We start from the raw sequence: 19,707 nt of genomic DNA on the forward strand, positions 1-19,707 counted from the left end.
AAGTTACTGTAGCGTGTTCGAAACTGATTCTAATTTACTTTCTAATGAAGCAATATGCAATGTTGGTAAGAATGTAACGTATCATGTTTAGAAGCCATAAAAGAGATCTGTGGATGAGGAACAGACGAGGAGAATCAGGAGGGATAATGGATTGGTAACACATACTTTTGGAAACCACATTTTAAATCCTGAAACATTTCCATGGGCAGATGGTGACCATGACCACAGTTTATTCGTTACAAACAGCAGCGTAACACTGAACAACAAACTCAAGAAATATGGGATACTAACGACATTGTACCTGAATCAGTTCAAAGAAGCAGAGGTTGTTAGCGGGTTCAAGAAGAGCATCAGATAACGATTGAATGAAAGAGGTGCAAAGAATGCAACAAAAGACGAGTGAGTAGCCTTAGGACTCGAAGTAATCAATTGACAAAATTGTTAAATAGGCTGAAAGACAAACTCAGTACAAAATCGTGCATGATGCACAAAATATTAAATGTAACTGGCGAAACGAGAAAATATGAAACTAGAACCAATAAACAAATTGTACAGAAACGAGCCTGCAGTCGAAGGGCATGAAAGCGAAGTAATGACTGAATACAAACTCAGGCAGTTTTGTAGCATATCCCCATACAATAATAATTCTCTATGCTGAGTAGCCAATAAAGGAAATCTAGGAGGAAATTGGAAAAGGAATTTTCGTTCAGTGAGAAGAAATAGTTTTGCAGATGGTATTTTAATTCTGTCAGAGAGAGTTACGGAGATAGAAGAGCACTCTATGGAATGAATTGCGTGCTGGAAAGAGATTTTACAAGAATAAGTTTTGAATAAGGATGGTGGGCCGTAATTGCTTCAAATCATGTGAGACTGATGCAATAAGAAGAGCCAATGAGACACTGAAGCGAAAAAGATGTGATTTGCTATTTGGGAAGCTAAATAACTGATTATGGCTGGAGTACTGAGACTGCCGATAGCACGAAACGCAGTTCCGAAATAGAAAGAATTGTTCACATGTAATGTAGATCAAAGTATTAGAAAATCTGCTGTGAATCTGATTGCCTGGAGGTTAGGTTTATACGGAAGTGAAACATGCACGAAAAGTAGTTCAAACAAGATGACAATAGAAAGTTTTTATGTGTGGTACTCCAGTAAATCTTCAGTAAAGAAGTATGCAGACACATTTTAAGGCAGGAAGCGAACATCACGTTAGTAATAGAGAGATGTGTGGGGGGTAAAATTTTAGAGAGAGACCGATATCTGAATTCAGCAAGGAAGTTCAAATGGAACTAGGTGACAGTAATATTTCGGCGATGGGGAGGTTTACATATAATAGAACAATATGGCCAGCTGCGTTACACCACTTTTCTTACTAAAGACGACAACAACAACAGCAGCAAAATGTGCTTACTTGACTGCTAAAAGTCTGTATAATAATGCACAGTTCATGCTACTTGGGTTCGATCTGACTTTCTGTCTTTTAAACTGATGATTTATACATGTATTAAACGAACAGATTCTGAAATTATGCTTGTCGTTGTGATTTGTCTGATTATCTTACAATTCAATTCTATGCAGCACGGTAGTGAAACGTTAAAATCAGTAACCATTTCTTTTACTACTATGTTTTCCTTCATTTAGATCATCACACTAATGATAAACCACAACGAATCACTTAAATAACTGAAATACATGGATCGTAATATTCAAAAGTGGAGCCGAAAAATACTATGTGGGATAAGCTCTCTCATGGTATCACCGACTGTACGGTGCATATTTGACAGAAGAAATATGGTATGAGTTTTTCCTGTCATCCATTCACTGTTAGCTACGTGGTCAAGATTGTTATATTAGCTTTGTCAGCGCTAATGACATTAATTTGTCTGCAGGATTCCCTTCTTGCAGTCATTACTCAACCTGAGCAGATACTGTGTACCCAATCTGTCTGTGTCTAGTGTAGATATGTTGAAGTGCGAAGACATTTTCAGAATGTTTGCGTAGCATGTAAATGAGGCGGGACGTGGGTACCAGCCCGGTATTCACCTAGTTGGATGTGGAAAACCGCCTAAAAACCACATTCAGGCTGGCCAGCTCACCAGCTCTCACCATTAAGCCGCGATTTAAACAAAGGCTGGCTCGCCTCCCCGTGTCCCGGAAGCTGATGCTTTAGCACTCTCGGCTATCCGGGCGGGTAAACACTTATTACTAACGTTAATTTTTTAAATGCTTTTAATTACATTTCACTTATTAACAATGGGAAGAAGATGTTATCCTCTGGCTGTCTTTACTTTTATGCAACAGGAATGCTACTTAAGCTTCATTTAAACTGACAGTGGTGCACACAGACAATTGAACTCTAGGCTTGAATTACATTATTCCTAGGATGGCACTAAACTGTGCGAAAGGTGCTGAAGCAACACTATGAGAGTCGAACACAAAAGAATTTCAGCAGCCAGCGAACGATACCTGAACCACATGTTACGTCATCAATTTCTTCTTCCGTGTCCCTTTCGCTTAATGCCAGGTTTTGCAGTGCTTGCCACCGCACAAGACCTGAAGCATGTCTTACCTCGTCCGACTCCCTACCTTTCTCTGCATCTTCTTCTTGCTCCTTCTCCTCTGGCAGCACCTCCAGCAGCCGGCGTTCTCTGGGCACAATGTCCTCTGCTCCCTCCTGTGGCGGCGGCTGCTCGAAACCTCCACCTGAGGAAGAATAAACGTGACAGATAAAGAACTGGCATTTGTACTGCTTATAAAGCACATGTGATTTATCACTGTTTACTGGGCTTCCAACATTATGAGTTTTAGGGAACTACTTTCGTACGCATCCTAATGGTCTGGTATCATGACTACATACGAATTACATACACGAGGCACCTTCTAAACGGATAAACTCTCCTCTGTCTTGCTTTGTCCTCTACAATGCTACTTCGCAGAGTCATTTGCACGACATCGTAAACGATTCTCCTTTCTGCCCAAATGACGCTGGCTTACTGTTTATATATCATTCTTATCCTTACGCTTTCTCACAGAGCGGATCACATATACTATTTCCTCCTCAAACCACAAGATCAAAATTTAATCCTATATCAGGCAAATTCGTTTCTCTTTGTAGAGATATATGCGATATAACTAACAGGATTAATGCTGTCAGAGTGTTCATATACTTTTCGTCTCAGTAGTCTCCCAGAATAGCATTATCACGTGACAAGTATCTAGGTGCCAATTTGCCCTTTGCCTGGTACATCGCTAAGAATGAGATTGTTTCGTAGTTGTCTGATATCACTATGCAAATCAATGCCCTGACGACCATGTATCAATTGCTACCATTTCTGTTCTAAGCAGTTAAGTCACATTAAACATCGTATGTACTACATAATCCAAGAAATGAGGGAATATTTGTCTTAGTACTACGATGAGAATGGAGACAGAGAAATAAAGTGTTGAAGAACAACAAAATTAGGAACAACACCTTCTCGGTGCGTATTACCAAAACTGATTATTCTCCCTCCTTATCTATTCTCAAGCTAGTGTGCAGATAATATCCCTCCACAAATATTCCTCAATTACGTAATGGCATCAGTCGCTTCCACACCTCAAATATGTCTATGAATACATCACAATTTAAGTATACTGTTTACAATGGAACAAAAAAATTCTAGAATCTTCACGATGCACAAAATCTCAGATAATGTACTACGGTCTTGAATCATTTAGTACCACTAGAATTCACGTTAGATTCAAAATTGTACTCTAGACGAGCTGTGGGTACTTACAGTAATACTCCGGCAAACCCGGCCAGTCGCCGTCCCAGTGATTCTCTTCTTCTTCCACAGGATACTTACCACCACAGGAGCCTTGAATTAAATCAAGAACTGCCTCCAGCTCATCCCTGGAGTAACTGTGTACCAGTGGTACACAGCGAGAGTCCTCCAAACCACCTCCTGTCTACAAAACAATAAAATAATATGTGAGATTCAATGAAATATGTAATCTATAAGAATATTTTAGCAACGTGTGTAAATCCGTAAAACGAACTACAGGTATAGTGATATTCTCCTAAAGCACTATTTATAATGCGAATGCACACAGAAAAGCAGAATATTATTCACACAAATGCTGATGAAACAATTTTAAAGTCGATACTCACAGGTTCATACTGATTACATGCATAGTTCGGAGATAGTAAATTTGTAATTGACAAGCCAGCAACGGCCATACCTGTGCACAGACCATTGTAACGTGAATCAAAGAATTATAATTTTATCAAACACGTTTACCGGAACGGTAGAAAATGAAAAAAAAACACATTAATTGAAACAAATATAGTCGGAAACGTAAGAAATAGAGGTGCGAACGTGGATACACAGGTAACAGGTAGACCTAAAAGTGGGAGGGATACAATATGGGTGCGAAATTTGTGTGTCTACGTGAATACATTTATGTTAACTCGTATTTATCTACACGCCTTTACATGCATAAAGATACAATTACTCACATAAGACTTTCCTACATGTTTTGCCAATTCATATCGAATGCAACGATTCTAACATTAACGGTCTTTACGAGCGTTCACATATATCTAAAAACAAAGTAACGTTAACGTATCAGATATAATAGAAAATTCGTAATTCTCATTAACTTGCTATCATTGTTTTTACTTCGCTTCATGAGATGCAATATAAAATTCTGTTTAGATGCCACAAACTACCGTAAATGCAGTACAACAAGAATCACATGCAACTAATACCGAAGGAATAAAAAAATAAATAAAGGTGACGAATCGCTTTGTGTCGCTGGAAAAAGTGTAACATCGCTAGACGATAAGCGATAAACGTTCCCCGCCTCGTATCTCTATCTGCTAAATGCTGGGCAACTGCTTAAGTTGTCATGTCATTCGTTACAATATCAAATGTCGTACTCGCATTACACAACATACCGGATATATGTAGCTTTTACACACGTAAGTCTGAGCCGATATGAAAATTTGGCTTACCATCGTTCGCACAAGGGCACTCGGCTCGCAAGGCATCGCATCGGCAATCTTGAGCCAACTGACAGGGATCGTTTCCCCGGAAATGAATTTACCGATCGCCAACTGTCTTTATTTGTTGCGTGCGCAGTGACGTAACGAGGGTGCTATGTGCATCCGATTCAGCGACAAGCTACGTCATATGGGAACTGGTTTCGCATCTGCTAGAACAATGTTCTGATGTGGAACGTTAACACGAGATAGTTATTTCACTGAATGCCTGGTTTTATGAGTTTTTGTATATAGTTTTGTGTTTCGCAGAGTTCTACTTTTAAATCAATGCGTGAATGAGCAACATTACTTTGATATTGTATTACAAGAAATGCGTCTAGCGAATATAGTGTTTCAGGATACTAATGCAACAACATTGTCCGCCGAATGGCGTGGTACCGAAACGTAACTTATTGATTTCATTATTCGTAATAAGTAAATCACCTAATTTCTAAAATGGCTTTGACACAACTTGCCTCTTAGATATGAAAACGAAACGATGGTGGTGCTGTAAATATCGACCAGTCAGTAATTTCCAAGATGTTGGCCTATCAAAGCCGCGGGCAGTAAACGATAGATATCGAAAGTGCGATTCTAAATCGATCACGAGACGGGGAGGGGGGCGTTATGATGAATTATTTTTGGGATGCTAGGGAAATCCAAAAGATTTATGACAGTAGTGAGTGGGATGTCTCGTATTGAAGGCGTTTCTTCGGCCGATTGCCTCACGTAGAAGAATCTAATTCCATGGTTGTGCAATGTAGAAAATTGTTTGAATTTTTATCGGAAATGTGACACTCTACCCATATTTTTGTGTGACATTGACAGAGTTTACCCATGTTACGGCAAAAACGGAATGCTTCCAGTAGCATACATATCAAATGGACTTTCTTATTACGACAGCGTCGACGACGAGTGAGGTAAGTCGTTTATTTGTAATTACAACTATTTTAGCAACTCCCTTCTTTTCTCGTTTGTATAGCGACTACTATAAACATGCCCATAACGCCCGCCACCACATCGCGTAATTGATGCTGAATCGCAGGCTCGATATTTACCGTTTGGTGCCCGCGGCTTCGATAGGCAAACATTCTTGGAAATTACCGACAAGTCAATAGAGCAGTCCAACTCAGGACACTACAATGTTTCTGTCGTTAGGCCTGCATCGATAACAGAGGCCACGGGAGTAAACATCGTGTCACAGTCGAGACAACATATTCGTCTGCGTTCCGTATTATATTCCACATTCTTCAGTGCCTAAGGAAATAGCGCATATGTAATCCCTGAGTTCGTGTCGGGCCCTAAGGTAGCATTGCGGCGAGCCAAAGACATTTACCAGGGAATGATTCTTTAATTCGGTTATTTTCCGACGCCATCTTTATGAAGGCGTTGAAAATGTGATAGAATAATCGTTTAGATTATTTCACTTTTAAAACGCGGTTCCAGTTTGTTGATTCAGTAATTGGAACAACGTCACTGTTTTGTAATTTCACCATTGCAGTTAGTGTCCGTCATTAACCCAAGGGCATTATTACCTGTGATATGGGAATTTATCTATTCCATATTACAACCGACTGTACCTGGATTGATTACGTAACCGAACTGGTATTATCAAATGAATCCACTACATTATTTTGTAATCGTAATATAAATTTCCTTTTCACACACATAGTAGTCTCAGCAATCAAGGAAGCAGCAACAGCACATTTTATAATATCTGTGCTGTTGTTCTGTGATCCCTGTTCTCACAACACACCTCTAATAGGTAAGCTGAATGAGGCTATCATGATATGATTTCCTGTAAACAGCGTGATGGTGAAACAGACAAGGCCACGTGATTGTCTGTGCTGTTGTTACCTGCAAATAGTAGCAATAGTGTGTATCGTAAGATCCAGCATCTTGTTAATCTAGCTGACAATGTCTCAGGAACCGACGTCTGACATTTGATGCTACGCACTCGGATAACAGTACCATGTCCCTCCCTCCCACCTTGCGAATGTCTTAGCCGTTGGGATAGTGACGCCCCATTTCACTGTGCTCATACTATTTAATTGTCGACACATGTGCAGGTGGAGAAGAGCAGCGTGTGTACCGTTCGCCATTTATAACTGGATGAGACGTTCGAAATGGCCACCGCGACATGTACATGTAGAGTGGAACACTGACCAACAGGAAATCATTCCTTGCACACAGGAACTTCCGTCGCAGCAGGTTTCGTATCAAGAACACACTCGAATTAGATTATGAGATACAAACGGCTGTTAAGTCTTCGAACAAAGCTCGGTCTGCAAATTAGTTAATGTAATTTTCCATTCGATGTACATACCACCACTGAACTGATGTACAGTGGTGACGTCATCGACGCTTAGTTACATCCTTGTATCGGTCCAGTGGTAGTGTGTATCCTCGTACATAAAAGTGTCCGAATACCTGCTATTTGTCTTACAGATCAACATCTGCAATATTGTCCCAGTCATCATCTGGATGTCCCCGTCTAAATCGCAGAGGACACAGCGAGTTCTTCTCATGAGGTGATCTGATACTCGGAGTACCATTTATGTGCTGATCATAAATCTGCAACGCAATTATCGCCTATGATATTGTCATTAAACTCCAATGAGCTGGAAGTTTTCGATGAGGTGGGTGACGTTCCAGACTTGAGTCTCACAAAATACTTTCCTCACGTGATCCATGGTAATCTAGCAATGCATATTTCCTGAGATATCATACAAAAATTTTCTTTCCTCGTTTCTGAAGGAATAAAACGGACATGAATGTTTTTCGTGAAATGAGTAGACTATCTAAACGAACAAAGTCTACTAGCTCTGAGTATTGTTAGTATAGATTTGTAGCCATAAGGTATTAATATGAAAACTATCATAAAACTAAAGTATGGTCACTGAGTAATGGAGATATGCTTGTAGCGATTAATAGGAAAGACACGAAAATTTATTAGCGGCCATATTGTACAGGTGTGGAAGACGTACTTAACATGCACAAGAAACATGAATCTGGGGCGCTGGAGCTAATGCTGCGAGGTGACATGTATTGAGCAATATATATTAAATGTCTTATAATTATCTAAAGCAATTGTCGTAGCCTATGTGAGTCTTCAACGTCCCCTCTTCCGTTATTTACCACGTCAATTGGAGACAACAAATTATCGTAGCTGCTACTGTGTAGTAAATAATTACGTTGCGAAGTTGTGTTTGACGAATTAATTCGCACATGGCAGTCTTTAGGGAGTGGGTGTTGGCGATATAGTCTCAAAGGAGAAATGCACTCAATTTCAGAGGATGGAGTTTTAGAGAAGTCACCCGAGAGGTTAGATGAGTGTGGTGGAATTATTCTCTGAAAATAATGCAAATTATTTCTGTTCAGCTTGATTCATAGCGGAATAGCATCTACAGTTATAGTGATTCATTTACATTATTTCTTTAGTTTAAATGAAGGATGCTTCAAAGTACATAGTGTGTGGGGAGAAAAATAGATTAATTCTGGAGGAACCGAAACCAATCATTGGAAATCATTCGCTTGGTAAACATTTAACAGTTGGAAATATTAGTGGAGGGAAATACAATGTATGGCTGTTGTGCTTGCTGGTAAAACGTGCATATTATCAAAATATATGGAAAATGTAAGAAAATAAAATCACACAGACAACATTGTTCCACTCCATATGCTTACTATGGAGACAAGGTTATACTTTATCGTAATACGGACAGTATTATGCAAGTTATACTTACACAAAGAAAGAAAAGCACATTAAAAGTACTCTTAGTGAGATACTGAACATATCATTATGCTAACATACACATCCCGTCGTTTGGAATTGTCCGTACAATTTGCTGTATCTGTCGACATTGAAGATATGTGAGAATAGCCTATGGCAAATTTTGGAAAACAACGAGTTGTGCACGTTAAGTTAACAGTACATTTTCTACTATAAAATCAACAATATACTTCTGGCATTAGTAGGAAGTACGTCTTACTGCAGAAAATTATAGTGAAATCTAAAGCAATATTTTCGGCAACTGAGTTCCATATGTCTACAAAGCAAAATCCATTTGATAAGTTGACGTGCTTATTACATGTAAAGTGGAGGGATGATATCATTCTCTTCGTTTCAGCGTGGTGAGAGTCGTTTATATTCCACTGTGTATGTGTTTGTCTATGAGAAAGATGTGCCTAGAGCCATTTGCTTCATTATACTTAAGTTTATGCGATTATTTTACGACTAAACATCTTTTTCCATTTTTATCTGACGTTGGAGGTTAAATTATGTTCTTTTGAAAAGTACTTAGGAAAAGTACCAAAATAAGTCTCATTTGTTTTAGGCATATGTGGGTTTAGGATAATGCATGCCCTCTCACTGCTTAGAGCATCAACTTGCATGTTTTACATGTTGTGGCCCACGCAGGGGATAGACAGGAGAGCTTATCTAAGCAAAATGCACACATCATCGGTTCTCAGTGTAATCACTGCAATTGTCAACTGCGAAATGTGTGATACAAGTGATCACGTGGACATATGGGCATATACCACAACGAAATTAACTCACCAAAGGATACTGGTGCGAACGTTCTCCAAGAAAATGTCTTCAGGTAATTCAAAACGATATGCAAACGGTCTGCGTTGATGATGATGATGATGATAACTTTCTGAACGGCCTTAACGGTCACTTTGCGATAGCCTAATGTTATGCAGTTACAGAAATGTGTATCACTGCTTGCCTTATGATTCCTCCATCGCTCACCAATAATAATGCAATTCTTATGAGAAGTAGGTGACTTAAACCTAATAGAGCATTTTAAGAAGGAAACCGGGGTGCATTAAAACCAAATGTGATTTGCCTAATGAAGTGACCAGTGTCCCTGGTTCCCCTGCTAGCTAGCAATATTCTCACCTCCACTTCGAATCTAACTAGCGACCATGGTGCCCTCGCAAACACAGATGTGCCTTGTGTTTCCAACCGAATCCCATTCATGCAAATGTCTCGTGAACATGGTACTCTCTATGCCCTGACACAAGTAGTTGTAGCTATTCATGTCTTCTTTTATTTTAATGCATATGTTTCTCAATAAGGCATGCATGTTAAAACTTTGTTGCACGCCAATGGTTTCCCCACAATTCATCCAAGTGAGACACGCCCTGGCAACGACAGGTTGCGGTATCGGATGTGCCTCGTCCGCTTTCTACACAATTGCTTCACATCTCAAAACGTCTTAAACTGTCCAAACAGAAGTGGATGGAAAAATTTCTCTGCCTTGTTTGTTTTGCTGCACATGTGTACTATGTAAGATGTCAGATCTCTCTAATAGTTAATTGTTTAATACTGATGTGAGAATTTTGAACCCCAGACAATATTTATGCGGGAATTTTGAATGCCAGACACAATCACAACATGACACTTTTGTGCTGCTCATTAAAGAACGTGATTTCACTTTTTGCAAAATATTGTGATTATTTCCATCACTGAATAGATACTTCGTATTACTTAATGACAAATATAGGTGCAGGTGACATATAAGAGTATCAGACCATCACACTTTCCTCCCAACAATAAACCTTCGCACTCCCACACATTCCCCTCCTCTTCCCCACCCTCCATCCATCAACGTACATTCCTTGTAAACTGTGATACTTGGTGCAATCTGAATATACTTCTGTTTTACGTAAATCCCTTTGGTGAATGGATTTAGCAAAAAAGCTTACCACTGCTAGAGAATGGTAAGACACCAATCACTGGAGTGTTCCATGTGTCCCAAAACATTTACAAAGGCTGGAGGCTGCTCTCGGACACGTCCACTTCTCTCAGGACATTATTTCACCGTAGCACTTGTTTAAATGAAAAATTTTGGGTCTCACAAATAGAGAACAACTAATAAACATGAAGATAAGGCATCTCGCAGCTGATATGACTGAAAATCTTGCAACTCATTCAGAAATCGAAAAATGGTAAAGCAGCGGTCTTGATGATATGAAAGACAAAATGCGTTGCTTACATAAGTTTTCCCACTCTGCTATGCAGCTAGATGACACACTTACCGCTACAACGTGTCACCGATGTCCTCTTCAACATTTACTTTAGTAGCTCAGTGTCACGGCCACAAGCGTCAGTTCGGCTCCACTGCATTATAGTATGATACCTCACAACATGATGCACAGACGGCGACAATGTAGACGAGAAGCTGGTGTTGCAACGTGTGGAGATTATCCTGGTGCAGCTAATCTGTGCAGTCAAAGTGCCACAGCTGTTAACAGTAGTACGTACTGATAGGTTTCAGCTGAAGTTTCGGTTGAAATAATTAATTGTTGTATAATATTCTTCTCAATTACTCGTTTATGAGAGCCCTTCTATCGCTTATTGCCATTATTTCTTTCAGTTCAGTTAAAATGGTAGAAGCTTTGCATGTTCTTCATACCCAGTATCCGCTAATTTAATCGTCAGAACAAAAGCAGAAGATCAAGTCAGAACACTTGATACAGGAAACTGATAGCGAAAGTCTGACTCTACAACCAATTCAGATAATTTATCGCTGTGACAACGTATCAGTTCCTGTTGGAGCACTTAATCAAATGTTCAAATGTGTGTGAATTCCTAATGTACCAAACTGCTGAGATCATTGTTCCCCAGTCTTACACATTACTTAAGCTACTTTAAACTAAGAACACACACACACCCATGCCAGAGGGAGGACTCCAATATACGGCGGGAACGGCCGCGCAGTCCGTGACATGGTACCTCAAACCGCAGGGCCAGTCCGCGCAGCCACCTAACCCAACTACTGAATGTTTAGTACACACTACAGCAACCAGAAAACAATGAATAAACAGTCGTGAGGGACTTAGAATGGTTTACTGAATTAGCTGAAAATTGTGGACAATTCTTTATGACTCTTGTAATCTCCTGCGTTTAGCCAGAAGTGGTGAGAGGAAAGACTTCCTCTTAGGTTCTGGGAGACAACACTTCATTTCAGGTCAGTGGTGCCATTGTCACAGATGATGAAATACGAATAGATTTTTTGACACCACTGTCATACTTGGTCTAAGACTGTGCCATGTGTGGTAGAGATGTGTACTCACTCCGCCTTCAGGACTCGAGTGGCCTACCGGCACCATCCGACCGCCGTGTCATCCTCATGGGAGGATGCGGATAGGAGCGGCGTGGGTCAGCATGCCGCTCTCCCGGCCGTTATGATGGTATGCTTGACTATTCGGTCGAGTAGCTCCTCAGTTGGCATCACGAGGCAGAGTGCATCCCGAAAAATAGCAACAGCGCATGGTGGGCTGGATGGTCACCAATCCAAGTGCAGACCACGCCCGACAGCGCCTAACTTCGGTGATCTCACGGGAACCTGTGTATCCACTGCGGCAAGGCCGTTGCCACGTGGTAGAGCTGTGTAGTACTGGAAAACGATATTTTCTGGTGACCGAAAATTCCATTGATTATAGTTAGATTTTAGTGTACTAAATTCATTCACACACAGAGAAAGTTCAACTAAGTGTGCTCTTAGGCAAGGGAAATAGTAGGTGCATGTTCTTTTCTAAATCTGATCCTTCACGCATGCCGCCATTTGTTTGTCAGATTTCGTGCGCGAATACTGTCACCTGTTAACTGTCAAAAAGAGATTTCAGTTAGCCCACAGTAAAGATTTTGAGTTACTATTTAGTATGTGACTAAAAAAAATTCAGTGTAGAATAAATTAAATTGTGATGTGATGAAGTTTATTAATCATTTATAATACGGCCTTGAAAAAATGGAAACACTATTCCATTCGCATTGAAGATACTTCAGTGTTTTCTGCTTCGATTTTCATTGTTGTCGTTAGGAGTCTAGGAATTATATTGTTTTTCTTTTCTTAACGGAGTAATACATGTATTTTACTTGAGATCTTTGTGTGTCTCTTAATTGATTCATATGTTGGGAAAATTCACAAAACATTCGTCTGTAATGACGTTTGGAGAAGCGGAAGGATGAAAGGGCGAAAAAACTATTTCACTTGGCGTACTCGCATTTTCATACGACTCTTATTTAAACACAAAGAGTTCACGATTCCAGAATTTGTTAATATGCATTTCAGTTAGATATATGCATTCAAGCCAAAACTAAACAAAAAATGGTGATGGTGGAGTGGAGCTGCCGGCATTACAATTTGCAACCCAGAACGTCGCTCACTGAGCCACACGCGTCATTACGACTCACAAGCGGACACTGTTATATCTAATAATGGCTGATATTTTCGAAGTCACTTTTTTTCCTTCCTGTGACAACAAATCTATCGACGTGGTATGTTACGCTGGATATTCAAATAAAAAGTTTCGAGAGTTTATGGAGGCTTTAATATGCATAAAAGGACGGAAACAAATTTACTATAAACATTCGTCGTAATTTTCATATGGTGCATTCTGTGTTGTGGCACACCATTATACTTCTGTAACTAGTTTCTGTGTCTGTGAGTAGATTACAGCTCCGAATGGAAGCCTACTACTCAAGACGGGACGGGGAAGGTATGGTCTCCTGCTACGGGAATGCAGACGGAAGCAGCATAAGGACATGTAATGCCTATGTTGCAAACTAACGACGACGCCATATACCAACTGCGAAGATGTTTCGTATCCCGTTTTAGTGCCTTTCGGAAACGGGGTGCTTTGTACTAAGAGCACAGGATCATGGCTGACCTGAAAAAGCTTCCCCAAATGATATGGAACAATGGTTATTAGAACATGTGTAGGACAACACTCCAACGAATGAAGTGAAGGTATTCACAAGTGTGTTGTCTGACACGCTTTCAGTATCCGTATTTCAACAATTGTCAAATCGGACAAGCCACGTTCTACAGAACACTTTGGCTGTTGCTAAATACAGTCAATTCCATCAGATCCCGTTACCTGTGTTACTGTAGAATTTGTCGTTATATGAAAGACTGAAATCGAACTATGTCCATGATGGGGCAGCGGCCTACTTTCAACTTTGAGTGAGGCTGCACATAGCCCGAGTCTTTTAGGAGTGATGCATTGGTCTGCAGTAGCCAACATCTTGACCAACCCATTTTCCTGACCTTGACTCTGTGGATAGGCTTTAGGACCAAGCAAAGACCTTGGTGTATGCAGTCCCCAGAATGATGTGTGTACAGTATGACAATGCATGTATACTGCCTGTGACATAATCCCAGAACAAGTAGGGGTGTGCCAAACAATGGGTTATTCCATGAGACCTAGGGTGGATGACAGTGCTACAATGGCTGTCAGTAGCATTGGGCACATGTTGCGATGACAAGTGCATGACCATTGTTTGCCAAGACGATCATTTCAGCGAGTGGAGATTTATTGATAGGAAATACTCCAGAAGCAACCAACTACATATGTGAAAAACGTGTGGTAACAAATTCACTCAGAGATGGTATGTAATGCATTCAGATTCATAAAGTTTCAGGTCACCCACTTCCTTCTGATTGGACTTTTCAGAAAATATCTAGGAGGCAAAAACTTTACATCAAGGCAAATATTATGTTTATATACACTCTTCGTCACAAAAATGAAACTTCAGATTTCAAACATTAGTGAAGGACTCCTCCGCCCAACTAACCTGTGCAACAAGTAGCTTCGAAGTGGCTTGGAGTTTTATATGGTGTTTTGGTCATTGCCATTCTATATAGTTTTCTACCCATGTGGTCTACATAAAAAGCGTTGAATTACATTACATGCATTGATTATTCTCACAGTAAGGAATAAAATATTAATGGAGGGAGGTTGCCGCTCACCATACATAAAAATACACTGGAGTGGGGAGGGGTTAGGAAGGAGGGGCAGACAGCCATGCAGAAAGGACTCTCTGAGCAGGGGTCTGTTTTAATTTCAGTGCTTCCTTCTCTCCCTGTCCTCTTTTTCAGAACAGTGATTATAATAAGGTGGGGCCGTATTAACATTATGTGTTGTCTTACATCATTCATGTAACGCAATCAAATGTTGTGGATTGACAGCAACACGAGATGCTAGTGCTGTATAACATTTTTCATTCCACAATAGAAATAAGAGGGAGCACAAAACGTAATCAGACATTAATGTATAAATGTGAATGTACATGATATTATTTAAACGAATATTTCAGAAAGTATTTCATGAAATAGTGTGTTAGATTTTCTGGGTGTGGTGAAAGTAGACAACTCCTAATTATCCATCAATATCAAGCCTATTAAGAACATTCAAAATGACCAAGTCATCTTATTTTATTTTAAGTTTAACAATATATATAAAAATGCCTACCAGTCAAAATGCAGGAAACAAAAGCCTGTAAGTGGAATAGAATGTGATACTTCTATTTGTTATTAGTTAACAATACACATCACTAACTGTACAATTAAGGTTTAAATTAAAGAGCACAAATAAAAAGCACATACAAAGTACTGGATGCAGAAACTGAAAGTAGCATTCGTTATACATATGTGTCAGTTAATAGTGTGTACAAATACCCAAAAGCATGTTCGTAACACAAAATCAAAGACTGCTGAAAAAGTATCAGGAAAAAAGACGGTGTTTCTATCCTGGCCAGAAAACTAAATGGAAAGCTAGTAGAGAAGCCTCTTGCAGATGAAGCAGATGTAAACACCGCAGTTGCAAAACACTGTATAAAATACTATTGCATGTTTACATTAACGATAGCACAGAATGTACCACATAAGTTAATACAAGGGTGTTCACATTTTAATTACTGCTAAATATCGAGATACATACAATATTTGTACCTGTGATAGTACACAAATTGGCAACAATTAGCAAAGCTACATATAGCAACGGAAAATGTGAACTTCTGGATAACAATGAAACATAAACTTGAAAACTCAAAATTAGACTTTCGTAAACTGGGTTCCAAATATAAATTTTTTTGCTGTGTATCTTGATGTAATTGTTCAGTCTAGAAAAAGTATCAAAACTACACGCAAAGGAAATAGTGTCACATAATACATCTCCAATTCACATTAAAGCTAAACATTTTGAGCCAGTGCATGCATAGCAGAAGCTTTACTGACCATAATCTGGCCAAATACAAAACATTTTCAGACGGAATCTCGGCCTTCTCCATACTTCTGTTTTCTTCAGCTGCGCGTCCGGCCATCCTGATTTAGGTTTTCTGTGATTTCCCTACATCACTTCAGGCAAATGCTGGGATGGTTCCTTCGCAAGGGCACGGCCGATTTCCTTCCCCATCCTTCCTTAATCCGAGCTTGTGCTCCGTCTCTAATGACCTCGTTGTCGATGGGATGTTAAAAAATCTCCTCCTCCTCTTCAGCTGCCTCTGCTGAGGTGCTACTACACTCATTTTCTTCTGTGGGATGCTGATGGCATAGTTTAGGTTTCTTCGTTTTAGGCTTTGTAGCTGCTCGAAAGAAGTTACTGGTGTGGCCTTGGACTTGTGTTTCATCGAGCCACTGACCCTCGCTCTCTCCACTTGGTCATCAGTGAAATAATTCTACAAAAAAGAAGGGAAAGAAAACATTTGTATCATGATATCATAAAAACATGTATAGGCACGACTACACTGAAGAGAGAAAGAAAGAGCAAGACAAAATCTGAAAAGAAAGTAAAGATAAACTGATGATCGGCTTGTCAAATCATATGGTATCACTAACTGCATGTCATTCAGTGAGGTGTTGCAGCTCAGAAGAGTCTGTCTACATTCGATACATCGTCCTATTTTTATTCTGTGTTTAATAAGGTATGATATAAAATATTGCACACAATCAAATATACATGCTATACATGCCAAATGTCACGTCTCACAGTACCATATATAACGCAATTCGTGTTATAAGCTGGTGGAAAACAAAAATCACTTACTTCACATAGATAAGAATACCTCGTCCGTTTCATGAGGCTGCTTGTGACTTCTAGCACCTCTGTTCACAGAAATTCTCCACTGCTTTCCTCTTTCATTATTCCGCAAATATACCTGCACACGAACTCCACCTTCTCCCATGCAGAAGATGAGGAAGCAGCACAAAATGGCGGCAGAATGAACAACAAATCGTTAAATACATATGGCACAAGTGAATATCGCGGTTGCTTAAAAACTGTACCGAATTCACCACAAAATTCGTTCTTGTTTGTACTCGTGTTGAAGCTCGCAGATCTAACACCTGTGCAAAAACATATATACAGAGAATAACAACGTTTGTAACTCTGATTGTTTCCGTTAGTCTCCAAAACAATAATCAAATCTCGAAAAGCGATATGATGCAAGAGAGAGAGAGAGATACCGGTGGCAGAAAATGGCGTCGCAGCTGATCAGCCAATCACGCGCGATTTCGCCTAAGGCCACTCTCTCCCTGCATACAGGCTCTCTAACCACGCCTGTTGAAATTCAGATGTCTTACATAATTACGTTATACGCACTTCAGTAGTTCTTATGAGCTTGCGGGGTTCTGGAATTCATACCATTACAGCGATGTGCTAAAAGCTCAGCTGTAACCTGAGGCATAACAGCGATCCTCTCAACAGTAATTGTCATTTACGTATCACCTTGGGCATATTTCTTCGACAGCTTCAGTATTAACAAACGAAAACAAAGAGCTTATGCAGATAGCAGCTCACACCAGCAATACACACTGGGCAGAATGTTTCTGGCTCACTAGGAAATTCACTACGCGAAGTCAGTGCACAAGAATAGAGCAGCTAGGTGATACAGTTGTAAGTGCGAAGCCACACCATTAAAATATTACTAGCAGCCCTCAAATGTAACTGCCTTAGTGGATCGCAACTCCCAGATCTTTGCTGCATAGAGAGTGTAAACAGGAAGTTTATTTTGTTATGATAACTGATTTATCGAAGGTTATCTCTGAACAAGGATTCAGATTGCTACGATCTCCAACTGCCATATGAGTGATGCTGTGGTTGTCATTTTATTGCATCAGCCATCGGAGGCTGTATAGCATTTACTGCTAAATTTTTTGTTTATGGGAAAAAAGTTGATTGAAATCTGTATAAAATAAACATAAAGTATGGCTCATTTACACACGCTTATTACGATCTTAAGCCCTTAACTTATCGGTACTTTCCTGGCACCTGTACAGTTTTTACGGCAGGTACACAATGTTTTGTCGACAACGATATTCTTAAACCACGTGGGCAATGAAACAGGCTGTAAACAGAGATAGAAACCCCGAATAACTAAAACTCAGTTCATATCATTTTAACTACTGACTCATTCCTGATGAGAAACGGGTTATTGACAGAGATCGGGAAGTCAGCTGCCTGCAGAGACATTTGAAAATTGCACCCAGTGAAATTTGTACCAAATATGTCTGTCAACTACTTGCTCACTGTGTCACAACCAACTTGCTACACGAGTCGTACTCCACCCCCAACTTGCGTCCTCAGTGGGGTGCTTTGTGGATCTGTTTGAGACGTGTATGATGATTATCTATATGACTACTCTGAACATCACACTTAAGTGTTCGGCAGAGGATTCATGGAACAACTTCCATACGATTTCTCTGCCGTTCTGACGTCGAATAGTGTGTGGGGGTGGAGACGGGGGCGGGGGCTAGAGGAACACCAAAGTGTTAATTCTGGTTTCTATTATACTGTGACGATGATAATTTCTCACTATGTGGGTGGACGTAAACTAAATGTTTACGCAACCGGAGAGCAAAGTTGGAGACAAAGTTGGTGGAAGGTCTCGCCGCATCAAGAAACGCCTTTGTTTCATTGACTGCCAGTCCAGTTCATGTATCATATTCCAGGCACTCTGTCCCCTGTTTCACGACGAGACGAAACCAGCTGTCGTTGCTTGAACTTTGTTGAATTCATCCGCCAATTCTTAGTATAGGTATTCTCTTCAGCGTATTTGTTATATCTTCTGACTGTTTCGCCAATTAACTGCAGTCTTAGATTTGCCTATCCCACAACGCCATCTACGTGATCGTTCCAATGTAGTTTGTTCGTAACTTTTACTCCTAGATACTTTGTGCAATAGGCAACATTTAGATTTGTGTGATTCATCTTGCAACTGAAATTTAACAGATCCCTTTTAGTACTCATGTGAACGGTCTCAAACTTTTTATTTTTTAGGGTCATTTGTCACTTTTCACACTGTATTGATATTTTGTCTAAAGATCTTTGCAATTTGTTTTGGTATTCTGATGACTTTACTAAACGAAAAACAAGCTAAGATGACTGCTCAGATTTTCTCCTAAATATTGAATCTATACTGAGTTGCTGGTGTGGAGGAATCTCACAACAAGAAAAACAAATCAGTCTCAATTGGCACAATATGACGTTGTTCAATTCTGTTTGAATACCATTTATTTAATCAGTTTGTGGAAGACTTGGATCCTGCCCTCCCCACTTGTGAATTGGTGGGAGAAAAGGCCGGAGAGAAAGGTGCTGACTTAATTTTTGGTGGGAAAAATAGCCCACTCTGTTTGCACCACCCTATCAAATTAATCCTTTCACAATTTGCAAGAGTCAAATAAATCAATTAAAACACTCATGGTCACGCTACAATGTTTCATCTTCGTAATAAAACGTATTTTTAATGTTTGAGAGACACATATACATTATGCAAATCAAGTAATTAAATTTAACCCTAAAATAGAACACAGAGCTAAACATATCCACTGATGTTTGGGAACACAAGGAACACCCTCCATGGACTGCCACACACTCTTCTCCACCAGAAAGCT

Source organism: Schistocerca piceifrons, chromosome 8 (assembly GCF_021461385.2).
Source record: "Schistocerca piceifrons isolate TAMUIC-IGC-003096 chromosome 8, iqSchPice1.1, whole genome shotgun sequence".
NCBI lineage: Eukaryota > Metazoa > Arthropoda > Insecta > Orthoptera > Acrididae > Schistocerca > Schistocerca piceifrons.